The sequence below is a fragment of the Delphinus delphis genome, chromosome X, assembly GCF_949987515.2.
Source record: "Delphinus delphis chromosome X, mDelDel1.2, whole genome shotgun sequence".
Lineage (NCBI taxonomy): Eukaryota > Metazoa > Chordata > Mammalia > Artiodactyla > Delphinidae > Delphinus > Delphinus delphis.
Window position 1 is genome coordinate 95,002,465 of NC_082704.1, and position 15,623 is coordinate 95,018,087.

Here is a 15,623-nt window from a genome sequence, read left to right on the forward strand (position 1 = left end):
AGAAAAACAACTGAATGAAGTGGAGATAGGCAACCTTCCAGAAAAAGAATTCAGAATAATGATAGTGAAGATGATCCAGGACCTTGGAAAAAGAATGGAGACAAAGATCAAGAAGATGCAAGAAATGTTTAAGAAAGACCTACAAGAATCAAAGAACAAACAAACAGAGATGAACAATACAATAACTGAAATGAAAACTACACTAGAAGGAATCAATAGCAAAATAACTGAGGCAGAAGAACGGATAAGTGACCTGGAAGACAGAATGGTGGAATTCACCGCTGCAGAAAAGAATAAAGAATAAAGACTGAAAAGAAATGATCCCACATGCCGCGGAGCAACTAAGCCCGTGCACCACAACTATTGAGCCTGCGCTCTAGAGCCCACGAGCCACAACTGCTGAAGCCCGTGCGCCCTAGAGCCCTTGCTCCGCAACAAGAGAAGCCACCGCGATGAGAAGCCCGCTCACCACAACGAAGGGTAGCCCTCGCTTGCCGCAACTAGAGAAAGCCCACGCGCAGAAACGAAGACCCAACGCAGCCAAAAATTTAAAAAACTGTAGATTCTGATTCAGTAAGTCTGGGGTAGTGCCTAAGACTACTGAGTTTCTAACAGGCTCTCAGGTGAGGTTGCTGCTGCTGCTCTACAGACCACACTTTAAGTAGCAAGGTGCTCATGCTGGTTTGACTGCCTGGGATGCCTAGGTCCCGCCCCCAGAGACTGATATAATTGGTCTGGGATGTACCCTGGAGGTAATTCTAACGTGCAACAAAGCTTGAGAACCCCCATGGCGAAGTGTGGTGTTATTTATCAATTTTAGTTATTATTTTGTTAGTAGCTCTAATGTGATCCTGTTTGCCTACTCCTCAGCCCCCCATTTGTGCCCACTCATTCCTCTCCTTTTCAGATCCCAACCTCCAGATGACAGGGGGATTACGATTAACGATTAGCACTTCATCCTTTTGCTCTTTTCCATCTCTGAGAACTGAGAGGTAGTTCAGGATGGAAAACACAGACTTGGGCAACCTGGAATTGGGAAGAATAAGCAAAAAGTGTTCTACGGGGTGATTTAAAAGGGAAGCTCATTGAGACAGAATGGGGAGGATTACTAGGGAAAACTGTCATAGCAAAATTCGCTTGTAGTCTTGGGCCTGAGTTTGGGTTAGTGAAAATAGCGATCTACCCTCCTGAATCCTGGCAACACCTGACAACTAAGCAGCTACAAAGAGTTTTTCCTTCTAAATATGCAGGTAACGAATGTTGGTCAAAATGCAAGAGACCCACCAGTAGCAAAGTACAGACATGAAATCTTCTCCCCAAAGCATAAACAGCACAAAAAAACTTAGAAGTGGGTGGACAATGAGGATGGTGATGATAAACGATGACTAACACATAATGTACCTACTATATACCAGACACTGTTCAAAATGATTTACATATAGCTCATTTAATTGCAAAAACCCAATGGGATTGACACTTTTATTATCTCTATTTTACGTGTGAGGAAACTGAGGCACAGAGAAGTTAAATAACTTGGCCAAGTTTACCCAAGATAAGTAAGTGGATAAACTGGGATTTGAAGCCAGGTAATCTGAGCTTAAGAAATCGGTACAGCAAACTGCCTCTCCAAGTCAGGAAAATAAGGATCCTCAGTCAATTTACAGTTATAAACACAGCTGCTTACACTGTGCTTCCTCATATCTAGAGGAGTACAGTTACTAGGTAGGATCTGAGTCGAGGTCAGAGAGAGGAGGGGTCCTTCAAGCAAGCAGAGAAAGAAAGAAAGTAAAAACTGTGACCAACTTTGACTAAGAAGAGGTAAATGCCAATAGCATTTTCTGGAAACTGAACTCACAGGGCGATAATTTTCATTTTTTAAAAAAGTGTTAAAATGCAGTGATGAATTGTTGATGGTAATTACTATGTAGATAAACTTATTCACGTTTTATTAGATGTTCAAAGCAATCTGCTAGCTTTAAAAAGACTCACACTATTCCTGTAACCTTGAATACTGCATACAAAAATCTGTAATTTTCAACTTTTATCTTTGTAACACATAGGCGGCTCAGAAGAAACAAAATATTTTGAGAATTTTTTCCCCAGACATGGACAACCTTAGACTTTACATGGGTACAGATTTCATCTGGTCAAACACAGTGGACTGAGTGAGAGACTGAGGTTTTGAAAGGGAACAGAAAAAAACAAGACATATGGAAAAAGGAGATCATTTCCTTGGGGAAGACAACGTAAAGAGCTAACTCTTCTTCACATCCTGAAAGGAGAAACCAGAAGCCAGGCTGATTTGGGGCCACTGGGTGTGGACACAGGTGGTCACAGTCTGGAATGAGGTAATGGTCCAGGTGGGGCCAGCAGCTCTCTAATGTTAGCTGCCCTGGGTGTGTGGCAGGCTGCCCCATGCTCTCTCCCCACTCCCTTTCTGGTAAGCTTCTCCAGTACCTTGACCTCAGCTCAACATCATCTGTAGCTGATGCCTCCCATATGTATATTTCAAAACAAGACCTCCTCCTGAGCTCCAGATTCATTTTTCTGGCTACCTGCATGACAATTCCACTTGGATGTCTAAAATATGCATCTCAGATTTTGTTTCGATGACATACCTTCCCCACCCTTCCACCTCCAATGTATCCCCAGCAAAAGTCCCCAGATTAATAAACAGCACTACCATCAACCCAGGTGCTCAAGTCCAAATCTCTGAATCTAGATTTTCTCCATTTCTTATTTCTCACTTTCAAATCGATGAACAAATCCTATCAGCTTATCCAAAATCCATGTGAATCTGTCTGTATCTCATTTCCTTAGCCACCCCTGTCGTTCCAACTACCATGGTCTTTCACCTGGACCTCTGCAATACCTCTTACCTGGTCCTCTTGCTTCAACTCTTCCCCAAACCCAACATCCTTCAGAACAGCCAGAATCATTTGCCTGCTTAAACCCCTTTACAGCCTTGCATTTGCACTTGGAATATAATTTGGACTACTCTAATACTGCTTACAAGACCCTACATCTCCACCTTACCTTGTACAACTCTACCTCAATTCATTATGGTTCAGTGACATACACCTCCTCCTTTCTGATGCCCTAACACCTAAAATGCCTTCCCTTGGCTATATTATATGCTGACTCTCACTTATCCTTTGGCCTTCAATATAACATCAACCCACAGAAGTATCCCTGATCACCTTATTCAAAATAATAATAATGTCTCCTCCAGCAAAAGCTATTCTCTATCACAGTAAACTAAATACTTATCTATGGTTTTAATCCCAATTGAAATTAATCATATTTATTTACTTATTTATTTTTAGGCTTTAAGTTCCTTTAAGACAAGGGCCTTTGTCTGACCATGCTATATCCTCATTGATGAGTATAGTGCGTGATACACAGTAGGCATGCACTAAATACTTGTTAAATGAACAATGAACAAAAAGAAATGAATGAAATTAGGGCAATTATATTCTCACTCGATATCATATACAATTAAAAATTAGCAAAAAGTGGTAATCCCAACATCTGTTTTAAATTTTATTAACATCTTTCTAAATTTCTTGAGTTAAAGGGAAAATAAAATTTGATATTCTAAGCTATTTAGAAACTAAAAGCAGTAAGAGAATTACATATTAAAATATGTTAGGATGGCCAAAATGGTATGTGGTGGCAATTAATATCTTGAAATCTAAGGAAGAATCTTGATAGATTACTAAGTATAATAAATAAGATTATCTATTTTTACTTTTCATTTATTCAACAGATATTTACAAGGCATCTATTACAAGTGATTTATTATTGTGGTAGAAAACATGTAACACGATATCTACCCTCTTAATTAAAATTTAAGTGTACAATACAGTATCTTCAACTATAATCCCAATATTGTGTAGCACGATATCTAGAACTTTTTTATTGTGCATAACTGAAACTCTATACACATTGAACAGCAAATTCCCAGTTTTCCCTGCCCCCCAGCACCTGGAAATCTCCATCCAACCTTCTTTTTATGAGCCTGATTACTTTGTATATCTTCTATTAGTGGAATAATGCAGTATGTGTCCTTCTGTGATTGGCTTATTTCACTTTTCATAGTGTCCTCAAGGTTCATACATATTGGAGCATATGAGAGGATTTCTTTCTTTCCTATTTGTATTTTCTTCACTGCTTCTTCCTTATGCATTCATTGGAGTCCTTTGTGGTTCCATGTGAATATTTTTTTTAATAAATTTATTTATTTATTTATGGCTGTGTTGGGTCTTTGTTGCTGTGCGTGGGCTTTCTCTAGTTGTGGCGAGCGGGGGCCACTCCTCGTTGCGGTGCACGGGCTTCTCATTGCGGTGGCTTCTCCTGTTGCGGAGCACAGGCTCTAGGCGTGCGGGCTTCAGTAGTTGTGGCACGTGGGCTCAGTAGCTGTGGCTCGCGGGCTCCAGAGCACAGGCTCAGTAGCTGTGGTGCACGGGCTTAGTTGCTCCGCAGCATGTGAGATCCTCCCGGACCAGGACCTGAACCTGTGTCCCCTGCACTGGCAGGTGGGTTCCCAACCACTGCACCACCAGGGAAGCCCCTATGTGAATTTAAGAAAAAATAATACTAATCCTTCTCAAACTCTTCCAAGAAACTGAAGAGGAGGAAACACTTCTAAACTGATTTTATGTGGCCAGTATTACACTACCTCCAAAGTCAGAAAATGAAATTACAAGAAAAGGAAACTACAGGCCAATATCTCTGATGAATATAGATGCAAAAAACCTCAACAAAATACTAGGCAAACAAAATTCAACAGCACATTAAAGGGATCATATATCATGACCAAGTGGGATTTATCCCTGGGATACAAGGATAGTTGAATGTATGAAAATCAATCAATGTGACACAAAACATTGCTGAAAGAAATTTAAAAAGAAACAAATAAATGAAAAGACATACCATTTCATGGATTAGAAGACTTAATATTGTTAAAATATCCATACTACCCAAAGCAATCCACAGATTCAATGCAATCCCTATCAAAATCCCAAAGGCATTTTTTTTTCACAGAAATAAACGTATCTATCTTAACAAAAAGAAAGCAAATCCAGATAATGTTAATGGGAATTCTACTAAACCGCCTAAGAACAAAACACCTATGATACGAAAACTCTTCCAGAGCATATAAACATGGAGAAAACTTCCCAGTTTGTTTTACAAGGGCAGAATGATCCTAACACCAAAGCAGGACAGGGGTGTTACTCACACATATTTTTTAAAAATCTACATGTTAAAGTATGAACACAGATGAAAAATCATAAGTAGAAATATTAGCAAGAGTAATGTCAGCATCATGGTGAAATAAGAGATTTATTGTTTTTGTCCCCCCTCAACAACAATTTGGCATCCATTCATGGACAACAGTGCCTTGTGGGAGCTGTGGGATGATGCAGCTCCATATGCTAAATGTCCCAGAAGGAGGCTCAACCACCCACACGCTGGGTAAAGGGCATATTGACTTGGTCCCAGGTATGGCTCCTGGGGTAGCCTGTGAACCAGTTCCAGCTCCTCTTGGCCACAGTCCAGGAGCCCCTGGAACACACTGTCTTAGACAATCACCCACAGATGTGAGAACCTTTGTGGAAGTCCAGGTTTCCAGAGGAAAAGTTCCAACACACCATTGGAAAAAATAATACAAATTTCAGACACATTGGAGAGGAATACTGAATTGTGAGCTTCATGACTGGGGGTCAAGAAGAAGCTGAGAGAGTGGCAGACAGGCCTCTTAGAGGGCATTAAAGGGACATGGATCCTAATAATTGTGTCTTGGACTCCATCAAGAAGCCTGCCCACAAACACTGGTTATGCCTTGCTCATGGATGACCCCAATTGACCTGTGGGTACCCTCAGTACTCAGCATGCCTCCTCTACACACACACACCCACACTTTGGTCAGCTCCCTGTGTGTGCTCCCAGTGGTGGTGGCAGGGTGAGCTTTGGAAAATGGCTAGTAAGCACGTGCAGAAAATCGCCCAAATCTGCAGGCTAGGGAAACACCACAAACTTGAGATTTAGTGCCACTTTTTGGAAAACAAAAGTGAGACTGTCATCACCTGTACTGGTGCAGCGCAAGAACAAGAGAAGGCATAAGAAAAACCTTAAGGGGCTTCCCTGGTGGCGCAGTGGTTGAAAGTCTGCCTGCAGATGCAGGGGACATGGGTTCGTGCCCCGGTCCGAGAAGATCCCACATGCCGCGGAGCGGCTGGACCAGTGAGCCATGGCCGCTGAGCCTGTGCGTCCAGAGCCTGTGCTCTGCAACAGGAGAGGCCACAACAGTGAGAGGCCCGCATACCACAAAAAAAAAAAAAAAAAAAAAAAGAAAGAAAAAGCTTAAGACTTCTGCCACAAGAGGGAGGAAGAAGTATGGAGCAGCTATATCAATAGAAGGTCTGAGAAAGCCTCAGAATCACTACCAGGGCTCAGAGCAGGTATTTCTCTCCTGAAGGCAATTAGTAAAGACTGTAGGAGGTGACTACTGCTTCAAATGAAAAGACAGCAATGCAAAACTTCAAGGAACATGAAAAACATCAAGGAAACATGACATGACCAAAGGATCACAATAATCATCAGTAACCAATCCCAAAGATGCAAGGGAAAAACCTGTGTTAGATACAAAAAAAAGATTATAATAAAAGGAATCAAAGCATTCCACTACAAAAAGTCATCAAATCAAGACAGCAAGAGAGGCAAAAAAAGGAACAAAGGATGTACAAAACAGTCAGAAAACAATGAACAAAATGGCAATAGTAAGTCCTTACCTATAAATAATTATTTTAAACATAAAAGGATTAAATTCTCTAATCAAGAGACATAGGATGGCTGAATGGATTAAAAAAACAAGATCCAGTGATAAGTTGCCTACAAGATAATTACTTTAGCTTTAAGGACATACATATATAGAGAGTGTAGGGGTGGAAAAAGGTATTTCTAGCAAATATAACCAAAAGAAAGCAGAAGTAGCTATGCATCTATCACACAAAATAGATTTAAAGCTAAATATGGCAAAAGACACAAAGTCATTATGATGAAGGAGTCAATTCATCAAGAAGATATAACAAGTGTAAATATTTAGGCACCCAACACAGAATGCCTAAGTAATATAAAGCAAACACTAAGAGATGTAAAAGGAGAAATAAATAGCAATACAATAATAGTTGGGGCCTTTAATACTCTACTCTCAACACAGATCATCCAGACAGAAAATCAACGAGGAAAGGTTGGACTTTACTGTACTTTAGGTCAAAGGGGTCAAATAGATATATACAGATCATCCCATCCAACAGCGGGAGAACACACACATTCTTCTCAAGCACAGGAGAAACATTCTCCAGTGTAGATCGCATGATAAGTCTCAGAAAAAGTCTTAGCAAATTTAAGAAGACTGAAATCATACCAAGTAGCTTTCCTGAGCACAATGGTATGAAACTAGAAGTCAGCAATGGAAGGAAAGCTGGAAAAATCACCAATATGTGGAAATTAAAAAAACATACTCCTGAACAACCGAAGGGTCACAGAACAATTCAAAAGGGAAATAGAATATTATCTTGAGGCAAACAAAAGTGGAAACAGCATATGAAAACAAATGGGATGCACAAACAACAGTTCTAAGAGGGAAATGCATAGTGACAAATGCATACATCAAGAAAAAAAATTAATGAAATTGACAACCTTTGGCTAGACTAAGGAAAAAAAAGACTCAAAATCAGAAATGAAAGAGGAGACATTACAACTGATACCACAGAAATACAAAGGATCATAAGAGATCCTATAAACAACTATACACCAACAAATTGGAACCTAGAAGAAATGGATAAATTCTGAGAAACATGCAACTACCAAGACTTTTATCAGGAAGAAACAGAAAATCTGAACAGAACAATAATGAGTAGGGTAATTGAATCACTAATGAAAAAGCTCTCCCAAAGAAAAGCCAGGACCAGATCGTTTCCCTGGTGAATTCTACCAAACATTTAAAGAAGAATTAACACCAATCCTTCTCAAACACTTCCAAAAAATTGGACAGGAGGGAACACTCCAAAAATCATCTTACAAGGCTAGCATTACCCTAATACCAAAGCCAGGTAAGGACACTACAAGAAAAAAAACTACAGGTCAATATCCCTGTTCAGTATAGATGCAAATATCCTCAACATAACCTTTGCAAACTGAACTGAGCAGCACATTAAAAAGGTCACGTTCTATGATCAAGTGGGATTTATCACTGGGATGGAAGGATAGTTTAACATATGCAAATCAAAAACTGATCCACTACATTAATAGAATGGAAGATAAAAATCATATGATCACCTTGATGAATAAAAATAATAAAATACATTCTTTCATGATAAAAATTCTTAAATTGGGTATAGAGAGAAGACACCTCAACATAATACAAGCCATATAGAGCAAGTCCACAGCTAACATCATCCACAATGATGAAAAGTTGAAAGCTTTTCCTCTAAGATCAGGAACAAGACAAGAATCCCACTTTCACCACTCCTATTCAACATAGTACTGGAAGTCCCAGCCATAGCAATCAGGCAAGAAAGAGAAATAAAAGGAAACCATATTGGAAAGGAAGAAGTCAGAATGTCTTTGCAGATGATATGATTATATATATAGAAAGTCCTAAAGACTCCACCAAAAACCTGTTATAACTAATCAAGGAATTCAGGAAAGTTGCAGGATACAAAATTAACGTAAACAGTTGTATTTTCTATACACTAACAAGACATCTGAAAAATAAAGAAAACAATCTTATTCACAATAAAATCAAAAGCAATAAAATATTTAAGAATAAACTGAACTGGGCTTCCCTGGTGGCACAGTGGTTGAGAGTCCGCCTGCCGATGCAGGGGACACGGGTTCGTGCCCTGGTCCGGGAGGATATATATATAATATATATATATTATATATATATATATACACACACACACACACACACATACACAATGGAGTATTATTCAGCCATGGGAAAGAAGGAAATCCTGATGTTAACAACTAGAATGAACTAGAATTACTGAGAAGTAATAAACATTAACACTTGCATAATTTAATAAGCTAACATACTTCAGATAAAGTTGAAGACTCCATTTATTTAACCCCTGCCCAATGCCGTTTTTCACTTCTTCCTGGGAGGCAACCGCTATGATGCATTACAGAACATGTTTTTATCCACATTTTTACCATACACATGCACCCACAGACACCAGAGCCCCAAACTGCCCCTCTCACCTCACCCCACATAACCACACTGTTTATAAGGGGAAAGTAGAGGTTTTCTAAGGACAACTGCATGTCCTGCATAGGGGACCAGAGGAAGTCACCCTCACATCTATGGGGAAGACAGGCTAAGGCTCAGTTTCCCTTAACACTGTAGCGCAGGGTGAGCTTTTCAAAGAGGGACTCTGCTGTGTTGGCTTCCAGGGCCCCCCATCTTGCTAATCCAGAATTAACCATTAACATTTCAAATAAAGTGAAGACCCCCTTTATTTCAAGCCCTGCCCAATCTCATTCCCTTCACTCTTTCCCCTGATCAACCCCAATCATGATTTTCAGGGCATGTTTTTATACTTCAACTATGTAGAGACATCCACATTCACCAGGGCCCCAGGCCACCCCCACATTGTTTATTAGGGGAAGACGGATTTTGTGTTTTCCAGGGTCCCATGGAACACCTTCTCCCTCCCTCTGTGGAGATCCTGAGCTACATGTGGACCGGGCATGGGTAGCTGGAGAGACTCCTGGATACTTGTTTTAAAACTTTAAAGGTAAGAGAGTTGCACACACGAATCAACCGGGCAATTGTTCTTATTTGATCTCTTCTACCCTTGATCCTTTTCCCTTTCAGTGGACTCCGTAGTAGGGATAAAGAGAAAAATGTCATTTACTACCCTAGAAGAGCTATTTACTCTACTGTAAATACAGTGGAGGCTGGTAAAAGCGTGTTGATAATAAGACATATTAGCTTTGGTTCTCTTGGTAGCAAATAACAAAAACTAAATCAAAGTTGGATATATGAAACCCAAGGGCAGAAATACAGCCAGGCTCAGGGAAGGTCTAGGAAGCAGCTATATCATTTCCAGTAATGTGATCACCAAACTGCTTTTCAACAAAGGGCGTCTTCCTAAGCAAACATTCAGAATGTAGTCTAGAGATTCAAAATGAACTCTGCTGCTGGTTGGAATTAAAATACACACACACACACACACACACACACACACACGCATGCATATATACACATCCGATACAAAGGAAAGAAAACATATATAAGTGGATGTTTTGTTATTACAACATGCATGCCAGGCACTGGTGACCATGGGAAGTCACCCCCGTTGTTTCTGAGCAAGACAGCCTAACACTCATTTTTCCATTATCACTGTTGCCCAGAGTGAACTTGTCAAAGAGATACTCCACCATTCAGACTTCCAAACCCCTCCACCCCCCATCTTCTACTCATACTTAACAATTAGTATCTGCATAATTTAATGAACATGAACATTTCAGGTGAAACTGAAGACTCCCTTTATTTTAATCCCTGCGCAATCCTATTCCCTTCACTTCTTCCCCAGAGGCAACTGCAATCATGATTTTCAGGCTATGGTTCTATACTTTTACTATGCACATGCACCCACATTCACCAGGGACCCCTACCTCACCCCACCCCACCCCAGTCTACCCCCATATACCCACATTATTTATAAGGGGAAGATTGATTTTGTGTTTTCCAGGGCCCCATGGAACACCTTCTCCCTCCCAGTGGAGATCCTGAGCTGCATATGGTTGGGGTATGGCTGTGTTCAGAGACTCCTGGATACCTGTTTTAAAACTTAAAAAATGAGATTTGCCCACATGAATCAACCAGAGACCTTTATTTATTTATGAACCAATAACTTTATTGGAAGAAACGGAAAAACTGGAAGAAAAAAACTTAAGTGATAAAGTCCAGGAAAAGAGTCCTGCACTTGTTGCCAAAAAAAAAAAAAAAAAAAAAAAAATCGAATTTCTTCTGCAAGGGCACTATTGCCGTGTTCATGGCAGGCACGGTGACCAGGGCTCTGGTCACCCCGTGGCTCTGGGGAAGTCCAGTCCACGCTCAGTTCTTGTCGCTGTCGCCCAGGGTGAGCTTGTCAAAGAGGGACCCTGCCAGGTCGACGTCCGGGGCCCCCATCATGCTCAGGGTGGTGACATGACCCTCCAGCTCGCTGATGAACGCCACCTGCTGGCGGAGGTAGTGAGTTGCCAGGAAGTGGCGCAGGTGGGGGTCGCTCTTGTCGATGGCCAGCTGGTGCAGGTGGAGCAGGCTCTGGTTCACGAGCTTCTCCAGGAACAAGGCGCACTTCATGGCCTTGAGGCCGCTCTTCCACTCGTCACTGTCTGGCTTCCTGATGTCTTGGAAGTGGAGGCGGCCCCCACGCTGGTTCTGTAGACCCATCAGGCCCTGGGCCCGCCCGCTGTGCTCGTGGGAGCGGTGCAGGAAGAACCGGGTGAAGTGCTTCAAGGCCACGTCGTCGCGGTCGAGGTAAAAGGCCAGGGCCAGGCACACGAAAGAGGCGTGGAGCTCCAGGGTGAAATGGCTGTTGACAGCGGCCTCGCAGTCGCGGTGGTAGTTCTGGCGCACCTGAGAGGGCGGCGTGGGCAGCGTGGCGAGCGAGAAAGCAAGGCCGCGGAGCCTGCGGTAGCTGCCTCGGAGCGGTCCCATGTGGTCGAAGAGGGCGGCCGCTTTGGGATGGACGGAAAGGGCGGCCCATTACCCGGGTTTGGGAGGGGGAAAGGAGGTTCCGGTTCCGTTACCGGGGGGGGGGGGGGGGGATTGGGAGGGTTGATGTGCACGGAGGGCGGGGCACGAAACCTGTGTTCCAGGTTTCATCCAGGCCTGGGTGAGGTAGGCCGACTGCGCTGAGCATCTGGCATCTATTAATCTTTAAATTTTGCAATAATATTTTTATCTTCCAAGGACTTTCTCTTGTTCTCTAATTGCTCCTTCTTATAGCACCCTGCTCTCATTTTATAAACCCACTATCTTCCTTAAAATTCTGAGAATATGAATTTATTCTGTTTCCTGTATTATATTTGCTTTTTCTGTAGAAATAGTTGTGTTTGTTCATCATGATCTTCTCTTTTACTTTCCTCAATGTCTGGCAAGCCTTTTTGTTCATTTAAACTTAGGAAGAAAGGACTCATTTGATTAGCCTCGGTAATTACCACGGATAAGCTCTGGAGTTCGGACATCCATTTCACTTATAGTCTCCTCCTTGGAATGGGAGGGCAGAGCGTGTCAATTATTCAGTGGCCTCCTTTGCGGGAACATGGCATGGAGCTTTCAGGTAGGCTAGAGACCCTCACTGTTGCCAAAAGAAAGATGTAATTTCTCACATCAGAAGACAAATGTTTTTCCCTTCGAGGTAGCTGTGTCCTGATGTTTCCCTTCTGTGCAGGTCTACAGGTATCTTAAGCTCATTCGCTGTCTTTGGAGTGCAGTTTTGGGAGATTAAAGGTGGTCATATGGCACAGGTGCTTATGCCCAATGGAAGCAGGGGTGGGGGAGGCTCAGGGCAGGATGAAACATGTACCGTTCATAGAGTAGGTCTTTCATCTCACTGCTGACCTAGGACTCTGTACAATGCTTCAGTTTTGGTGACTGTTCCTGAAGTGTGTCTGAATGGCCTCAGTTTTCTACCGCAGATGTTTCAAATTCTCTGAATTAACTAATTTGACTGTATCTGCCATTTCCTATCTTCCAAGAATTCCTCATATATCTGGTGTGCTAATGATACCCTTTAGGGTATGTGGTGTGTGTGTGTGTATGCGCGCATGCGTGCGCGTAGATGTTTTTGGTGTGTTTAACCACTACCATGATTCAATTATCATTTTTCAAAAATTTCTAAAACTACAGAATTTTCTGAATAGGTAATATAGTCACATGGTTCAAAGCCACACTGGTCTCCTTTCTGCAGGCAACCAGTATGGTATTACTTCTTATAAATCAGGAGGAGAAAAGCAAAAGAGGAAGAAATAATACTCATGAAACAGAAGAGAAGAAACTTTTAAATATATTCTTTAGAAGCACATTCTTCTCAAGTACACATAGAATATTTACCAAGATCAATCATATTCTGGGCCATAACCAAGTCTCAATAAATTTCAAAGGATTCAAATCACACACGATTAAAAAAGAAAAAAACATGTAAAATCAAAAATCTAACCATCGCCCTTAAGGAACAAGAAAAAGAAGAGCAATAAACACCCAAATCAAGCATAAGTCAGGAACAATCAAGAAAGGAAAATTCAGTGAAATAGAAAATAAACAAAAAATAGAGAAAATAAATAAAACCAAACACAGACTCTTTAGGATTAAAGAAATTTCTAGACTGACAGATCAGGAAAAAAGAGAGAAGGCAAATTACCAATATCAAGAATGAGGGGGCTTCCCTGGTGGCGCAGTGGTTAAGAATCTGCCTGCCAGTGCAGGGGACACGGGTTCGAGCCCTGGTCTGGGAAGATCCCACATGCCAAGGAGCAACTAAGCCCGGGTGCCACAGCTACTGAAGCCCACGCACCTAGAGCCCTTGCTCTGCAACAAGAGAGGCCACCACAATGAGAAGCACGTGCACTGCAGCGAAGAGTGGCCCCTGCTTGCTTGCAACTAGAGGAAGCCTTCATGCAGCAACGAAGACCCAACGCAGCCAAAAATAGATTAAATAAATAAATAAATAAATTTAAATAAATAAAATAAAAAATAAAAATTAAAAAAAAAAAAAGAATGAGGGAGAAGACATTACTACAGATTATGGAAAGGGAACAGTATTGCTGTGATTAGTCATGGCAATGACTAGACTAGACCAGAATCATGATTAGACTATGATTCACCTCTAGCACCTGGGTATGTTATTACTCCCCCAAATTGGGGTTCTCTTAGCAAGGAAGAAGGGGGTAAAATGGTTCTTAGATCAACTATCTGCCACACAGATTGCAACTTAGAATACATTAATTCAGGCAATTACTTTCTTTTCTCACCAAGAATGTTGGTGGTAGGACAATTCAGACCAAACTGCAATGAGCACAGGATTTCTAGTATAATGGAAATGAGTAATACAACAGGTGGTGGAGTGGAAAAGGCAAAGAGAATGGCATATACTGGAACAAAGTATCTCTTTATAGTAAGTTGAAGAGACATTACAATTCTTAGTAAATAATTATTTATCTCAGTTTCGTCTAAAGTTTACCCTGGATACTTTTTCTTTTTGTTTTTTGAAGTATAGTTGATTTACAGTGTTGTGTTAGTTTCTGGATTTTAATATTTTAAAATACAAAATAGCAAAATGGAACAGTTTTAATGAAAAACTAATATAAATTCTAGATTTGTGGGGAAATTCTAGATTTGTGGGGAATTATTGTTCTTACTACTTTATCTCATTTTAGTTATTAGTATGTACCTGGATCTTTATAATGTAATCTGTCTTTCAAAGTAATAAAAATAAATCTCTATAGAATTGAAAAGTTTCACTAACTTTAAATAGAATTCTTTATCATCTCTTCTACCTCTTCAGACATTACTCTAGAATTATAATGAAACCTCATCAGTTTATTTAGCTTAAAGACAGCTCCCTTGAAAATGATCTCACCATTAAACCAAACAAGTTCAAAACTGTCCAAGAGTTCAGGTTGCCACTTCTCAGATAGTAACAGGAAATTTCAGCCAACCTCTGTATTCTTTCCCAGTTGGCCCTATTATATTGCAAGTTCTATTAGGTTTTCTTTTTCTTTTCTTCCTGCCTTGTGCTCCAACTATGTCAGCTACATGGTATGATGCTCCGGAGTACCTGATTAGGAATCAAAAGCCACGAGTTCCAACTCCAGTCAGAAATCAGGCGCATCATTGGTCTTTTTGGCACTCACAATATTGGTCTACAGATGCAAAGAATGTCACCTGCTTTGCCTGTTCTAATGCATTTTAAAACAGTAAAAATAAAAATACAGCTAAGAGTATGAACCAGCCACCAGTTTTTCCATTTCGATCATATCTGGGCTTGAATAAGCATATTGTGATGTGCCTTTACTAAAGGCCTAATAAGAACTGGCATAAGAAGCCTAGAGGTAAATTGTTCCACTGTGAAACCCCAGCATAACCATCACCCATTAAATTAGGAGGGAACTGTGTTCAACGCAGAGGGAGGGGAAGGCAGGGCAGGGAGACCTGGGTCCTACTTGGGGCTGGACCAATCAATATCTTGCTGTGGGGAAATGAGCAAACAGACAACTTCTCTGAGGCTGTTATTTCCTTCTTTGTGAAATGAAGAGCTTGACCTATTTGGTTTTCCTGGACCCTATCAGTTATAACAATGACTGGAGCCTATTCCATGAGTCCTTTCTTCAATAATAGAATGGAAAGGAAAATCAGGCTTTAGTCTATTCATGATGAGCGGTGATTGGTATCAAATACTAGCTTTGGGAATGGGGTAATATTTTAACATTCAGATAGTAATGCTATGTTAAGTTATGACAGTGCAACCCTCTGAAGCATACAATTCAAGAAAAGGCGGAGCCCTCTTTGCTCTGCAGGTGGCTGTCTGTGCACTAGGGGAAGA

At 41.0% G+C, this 15,623-nt stretch overlaps 1 protein-coding gene and 1 pseudogene across 1 annotated transcript in view; both read right to left on the minus strand.

The window, feature by feature from the left end:
• PRRG1 (proline rich and Gla domain 1) overlaps positions 1-15,623 on the minus strand; it is a 126,956-nt gene that overhangs the window by 12,621 nt on the left and 98,712 nt on the right. The gene's annotated exons all lie outside the window — the stretch shown is intronic.
• Positions 11,079-11,737, minus strand: LOC132418918 (ferritin heavy chain pseudogene; annotated as a pseudogene).